Source organism: Chiloscyllium plagiosum, unplaced genomic scaffold (genome assembly GCF_037043375.1).
Source record: "Chiloscyllium plagiosum isolate Xiang-an unplaced genomic scaffold, Cpla_swu_hap1 HiC_scaffold_45, whole genome shotgun sequence".
NCBI lineage: Eukaryota > Metazoa > Chordata > Chondrichthyes > Orectolobiformes > Hemiscylliidae > Chiloscyllium > Chiloscyllium plagiosum.
Genome location: NW_028270183.1, coordinates 44,743,346 through 44,749,345, shown reverse-complemented (window position 1 = coordinate 44,749,345; position 6,000 = coordinate 44,743,346). Strand labels below are relative to the sequence as shown.

Here is a 6,000-nt window from a genome sequence, read left to right as displayed (position 1 = left end):
TGATCTGTCACTGACGACCGCTGCAGGAAGGCGTGATAACTTTCTAAATATGCTGTCAAACGAAGATTGAATTAGCAACATGAGTGATTGAGCAAAACGTGCAATTGGCGTCTGAGCTGTTGCTGACACCAAAGCAACTGCGTCGTTCGGGAGCAGAAAAAATCCCACTGTTAGATTTCAATTCAAATGCATTTGGCATAAGGTTCGTAGCAGTTTATCAGCAGCACATAACGCTGACTCCAAAAGTCTGTGAGTATCCAGAAGAACAGTGAGCGATCGTTGAAGGGACGTTTCGACAGACGATATTTTTCAACATGACAAGCTGCAGCTGAGCTGGTGGCATTGCGATTGAAATTGCACGCGTCCGGACATTGTGCTTCATTTTGAATATCAGAGCAAATGGTTAAGTCGAGTATGCGCGTTCGGAAAAGTAAATGCTTTTTTTTCGTTGAAAAGCTTTGCAACGAAAGGAAATACTTCAGACTATCGTGCGATCGACATGAAGCAGAAAATGAACAGCCGCCGTGGTTGTGAGCACCGGCAATATAGGCATTTACTTTCGCTGCCTGTGCTGTGTTGGTCGGTTAGCTCAGCTGGTTAGAGCGTGGTGCTAATAACGCCAAGGTCTTGGGTTCAATCCCCGCACTGACCACGAGAGGCGCTTCCGTCGTTAGCAGGGCTGTGTCAGTGTTCGCCGTGGCTTTTACTTTCACCGTCTGCAAGAACTTGTCACATGGTCGGTTGAGATGTGTGCTCATTCGAAAGGCGACCATCGCTGTCATGGAACATCAACCCGCTGGTCCCATGCCGGATCTCAGCTGCGTTGCTATTTTTCCAAACAACGTGCTCCACCAAACCACGAAACAGGAAGCCTCACCTGCGCAATAAAACATTTGACAGGGCTAGACGCACGACTTGATCGCCGTACCCATGATGACTGCTGGATGTTGTCTGCAGCAAATCAATCAGTCTCAATTGTTTTCACAAACAAATGCAAATCATGAAATATATGCAGTATTAAGCAGACCTGGCACAGTCTCGGAGCAGAACCAGAGTTCAGGCTTCAATTCAAATCAAAGATTCGTTCATGTTATTTTCCTTGATCTCTGTTAATACTTGTCACGCGACTTCCAAAAGGAATTCATTCGCTTGCTCACCTCTCATGCATAGAAGCTGGAGTTATTATGACACCAGCAATATCATAGAGCCATTAATAAAATAAAATTACTGCGGATGCTGGAATCTGAAACCAAAAGAGAAAATGCTGGAAAGTCTCAGCACGTCTGGCACCATCTGCAAGGAGAGAAAAGAGCTGACGTTTCGAGTCGAACTGATCCTTTGTTAAAGATAAAAAAGGGGGAGAATTAGGGAGCTGTTTACACCAGGCTGAGAGATGGTGAGTCAGGGCTCCAGATGCAAAGGTGATAATGAGAGTGCATGGAGAGATCTAAGGGAGATTAGGAGCCGTGAATGACGCAGGCTGTAGCCAGTGCTATGTGACAAAATATGTGGGGGATGGGTGAAGCAGAGACAAAATGGAAAACAGGGGAGAAGGGTAGCAAAGTGGGAAGAGGAAAGGAAAAAGATATTGAGAGAGTGGGGAGCGAGAGAAAGAGAGACAATCAAGAAATAAGAGTTACAGAACAATGAAAAAAACACAAATAAAAAAGATAAATAAAATAATTGAAATAAAATTACCTGAAGTTGTTTGAATTCAACAACTTGAGACAATTTTACTTCATTGATTTTATTTATCTTTTTTATCATTTCACCTGCACTATCATAGAGCTCATTAGATATGGACAGCACTGAAAACACAGTCTTCGGTCGAACTCGTCCATTCCGAACAGATATCTTCAATTGATCCAGCCGCGATTGCATGCATTTGACCCATGTCTCTCTAAACCCTGCCTATTCAAATACACGTCCAGATTCCTTAAAAGTATTGGAATTTTACCATCCATCACCAGCTCGTCTGGCAACTTGTTCCAGAAACGCACCACCCTCTGCGCACAGCCATTGCCCATCACTGCCTTTCCAATTCTCGTACTCCCACACCTGATTTATACCCTCTCGTTCTGCACTGCCACACCTGAGCGAAAGAAACTTGTCTATTTACCCGATTCATGCCCCTCATGATTGAAAAGCCTCCATAAGCTCCGCTCCCAGCCTCTGACACGCCAGGCAATATAGTGAGTGTGTGTTCAGCCTGCAACCGTTTGCACCTTTTCCATTTTCAAATGGAGGATGTAGCATGCTGTCTGAAGCAATCATCTTAGCATCTGATCTGTCACTGACGACCGCTGCAGGAAGGCGTGATAACTTTCTAAATATGCTGTCAAACGAAGATTGAATTAGCAACATGAGTGATTGAGCAAAACGTGCAATTGGCGTCTGAGCTGTTGCTGACACCAAAGCAACTGCGTCGTTCGGGAGCAGAAAAAATCCCACTGTTAGATTTCAATTCAAATGCATTTGGCATAAGGTTCGCAGCAGTTTATCAGCAGCACATAACGCTGACTCCAAAAGTCTGTGAGTATCCAGAAGAACAGTGAGCGATCGTTGAAGGGACGTTTCGACAGACGATATTTTTCAACATGACAAGCTGCAGCTGAGCTGGTGGCATTGCGATTGAAATTGCACGCGTCCGGACATTGTGCTTCATTTTGAATATCAGAGCAAATGGTTAAGTCGAGTATGCGCGTTCGGAAAAGTAAATGCTTTTTTTTCGTTGAAAAGCTTTGCAACGAAAGGAAATACTTCAGACTATCGTGCGATCGACATGAAGCAGAAAATGAACAGCCGCCGTGGTTGTGAGCACCGGCAATATAGGCATTTACTTTCGCTGCCTGTGCTGTGTTGGTCGGTTAGCTCAGCTGGTTAGAGCGTGGTGCTAATAACGCCAAGGTCGTGGGTTCAATCCCCGCACTGACCACGAGAGGCGCTTCCGTCGTCAGCAGGGCTGTGTCAGTGTTCGCCGTGGCTTTTACTTTCACCGTCTGCAAGAACTTGTCACATGGTCGGTTGAGATGTGTGCTCATTCGAAAGGCGACCATCGCTGTCATGGAACATCAACCCGCTGGTCCCATGCCGGATCTCAGCTGCGTTGCTATTTTTCCAAACAACGTGCTCCACCAAACCACGAAACAGGAAGCCTCACCTGCGCAATAAAACATTTGACAGGGCTAGACGCACGACTTGATCGCCGTACCCATGATGACTGCTGGATGTTGTCTGCAGCAAATCAATCAGTCTCAATTGTTTTCACAAACAAATGCAAATCATGAAATATATGCAGTATTAATCAGATCTGGCACAGTCTCGGAGCAGAACCAGAGTTCAGGCTTCAATTCAAATCAAAGATTCGTTCATGTTATTTTCCTTGATCTCTGTTAATACTTGTCACGCGACTTCCAAAAGGAATTCATTCGCTTGCTCACCTCTCATGCATAGAAGCTGGAGTTATCATGACACCAGCAATATCATAGAGCCATTAATAAAATAAAATTACTGCGGATGCTGGAATCTGAAACCAAAAGAGAAAATGCTGGAAATGCTCAGCACGTCTGGCACCATCTGCAAGGAGAGAAAAGAGCTGACGTTTCGAGTCGAACTGATCCTTTGTTAAAGATAAAAAAGGGGGAGAATTAGGGAGCTGTTTACACCAGGCTGAGAGATGGTGAGTCAGGGCTCCAGATGCAAAGGTGATAATGAGAGTGCATGGAGAGATCTAAGGGAGATTAGGAGACGTGAATGACGCAGGCTGTAGCCAGTGCTATGTGACAAAATATGTGGGGGATGGGTGAAGCAGAGACAAAATGGAAAACAGGGGAGAAGGGTAGCAAAGTGGGAAGAGGAAAGGAAAAAGATATTGAGAGAGTGGGGAGCGAGAGAAAGAGAGACAATCAAGAAATAAGAGTTACAGAACAATGACAAAAACACAAATAAAAAAGATAAATAAAATAATTGAAATAAAATTACCTGAAGTTGTTTGAATTCAACAACTTGAGACAATTTTACTTCATTGATTTTATTTATCTTTTTTATCATTTCACCTGCACTATCATAGAGCTCATTAGATATGGACAGCACTGAAAACACAGTCTTCGGTCGAACTCGTCCATTCCGAACAGATATCTTCAATTGATCCTGCCGCGATTGCATGCATTTGACCCATGTCTCTCTAAACCCTGCCTATTCAAATACACGTCCAGATTCCTTAAAAAGTATTGGAATTTTACCATCCATCACCAGCTCGTCTGGCAACTTGTTCCAGAAACGCACCACCCTCTGCGCACAGCCATTGCCCATTACTGCCTTTCCAATTCTCGTACTCCCACACCTGATTTATACCCTCTAGTTCTGCACTGCCACACCTGAGCGAAAGAAACTTGTCTATTTACCCGATTCATGCCCCTCATGATTGAAAAGCCTCCATAAGCTCCGCTCCCAGCCTCTGACACGCCAGGCAATATAGTGAGTGTGTGTTCAGCCTTCAACCGTTTGCACCTTTTCCATTTTCAAATGGAGGATGTAGCATGCTGTCTGAAGCAATCATCTCAGCATCTGATCTGTCACTGACGACCGCTGCAGGAAGGCGTGATAACTTTCTAAATATGCTGTCAAACGAAGATTGAATTAGCAACATGAGTGATTGAGCAAAACGTGCAATTGGCGTCTGAGCTGTTGCTGACACCAAAGCAACTGCGTCGTTCGGGAGCAGAAAAAATCCCACTGTTAGATTTCAATTCAAATGCATTTGGCATAAGGTTCGCAGCAGTTTATCAGCAGCACATAACGCTGACTCCAAAAGTCTGTGAGTATCCAGAAGAACAGTGAGCGATCGTTGAAGGGACGTTTCGACAGACGATATTTTTCAACATGACAAGCTGCAGCTGAGCTGGTGGCATTGCGATTGAAATTGCACGCGTCCGGACATTGTGCTTCATTTTGAATATCAGAGCAAATGGTTAAGTCGAGTATGCGCGTTCGGAAAAGTAAATGCTTTTTTTTCGTTGAAAAGCTTTGCAACGAAAGGAAATACTTCAGACTATCGTGCGATCGACATGAAGCAGAAAATGAACAGCCGCCGTGGTTGTGAGCACCGGCAATATAGGCATTTACTTTCGCTGCCTGTGCAGTGTTGGTCGGTTAGCTCAGCTGGTTAGAGCGTGGTGCTAATAACGCCAAGGTCGTGGGTTCAATCCCCGCACTGACCACGAGAGGCGCTTCCGTCGTTTGCAGGGCTGTGCCAGTGTTCGCCGTGGCTTTTACTTTCACCGTCTGCAAGAACTTGTCACATGGTCGGTTGAGATGTGTGCTCATTCGAAAGGCGACCATCGCTGTCATGGAACATCAACCCGCTGGTCCCATGCCGGATCTCAGCTGCGTTGCTATTTTTCCAAACAACGTGCTCCACCAAACCACGAAACAGGAAGCCTCACCTGCGCAATAAAACATTTGACAGGGCTAGACGCACGACTTGATCGCCGTACCCATGATGACTGCTGGATGTTGTCTGCAGCAAATCAATCAGTCTCAATTGTTTTCACAATCAAATGCAAATCATGAAATATATGCAGTATTAATCAGACCTGGCACAGTCTCGGAGCAGAACCAGAGTTCAGGCTTCAATTCAAATCAAAGATTCGTTCATGTTATTTTCCTTGATCTCTGTTAATACTTGTCACGCGACTTCCAAAAGGAATTCATTCGCTTGCTCACCTCTCATGCATAGAAGCTGGAGTTATCATGACACCAGCAATATCATAGAGCCATTAATAAAATAAAATTACTGCGGATGCTGGAATCTGAAACCAAAAGAGAAAATGCTGGAAAGTCTCAGCACGTCTGGCACCATCTGCAAGGAGAGAAAAGAGCTGACGTTTCGAGTCGAACTGATCCTTTGTTAAAGATAAAAAAGGGGGAGAATTAGGGAGCTGTTTACACCAGGCTGAGAGATGGTGAGTCAGGGCTCCAGATGCAAAGGTGATAATGAGA

At 44.9% G+C, this 6,000-nt stretch overlaps 2 non-coding genes across 2 annotated transcripts; both read left to right on the top strand.

Moving 5' to 3' along the window:
* The first annotated feature begins 2,861 nt into the window (after nt 1-2,861).
* On the top strand, nt 2,862-2,935 carry trnai-aau (transfer RNA isoleucine (anticodon AAU)). The gene has a single exon. It is a non-coding gene; the product is annotated as a tRNA-Ile (tRNA).
* Nucleotides 2,936-5,145: 2,210 nt separating this feature from the next.
* Nucleotides 5,146-5,219, top strand: trnai-aau (transfer RNA isoleucine (anticodon AAU)). Its single transcript has one exon. It is a non-coding gene; the product is annotated as a tRNA-Ile (tRNA).
* Nucleotides 5,220-6,000: the final 781 nt, after the last annotated feature.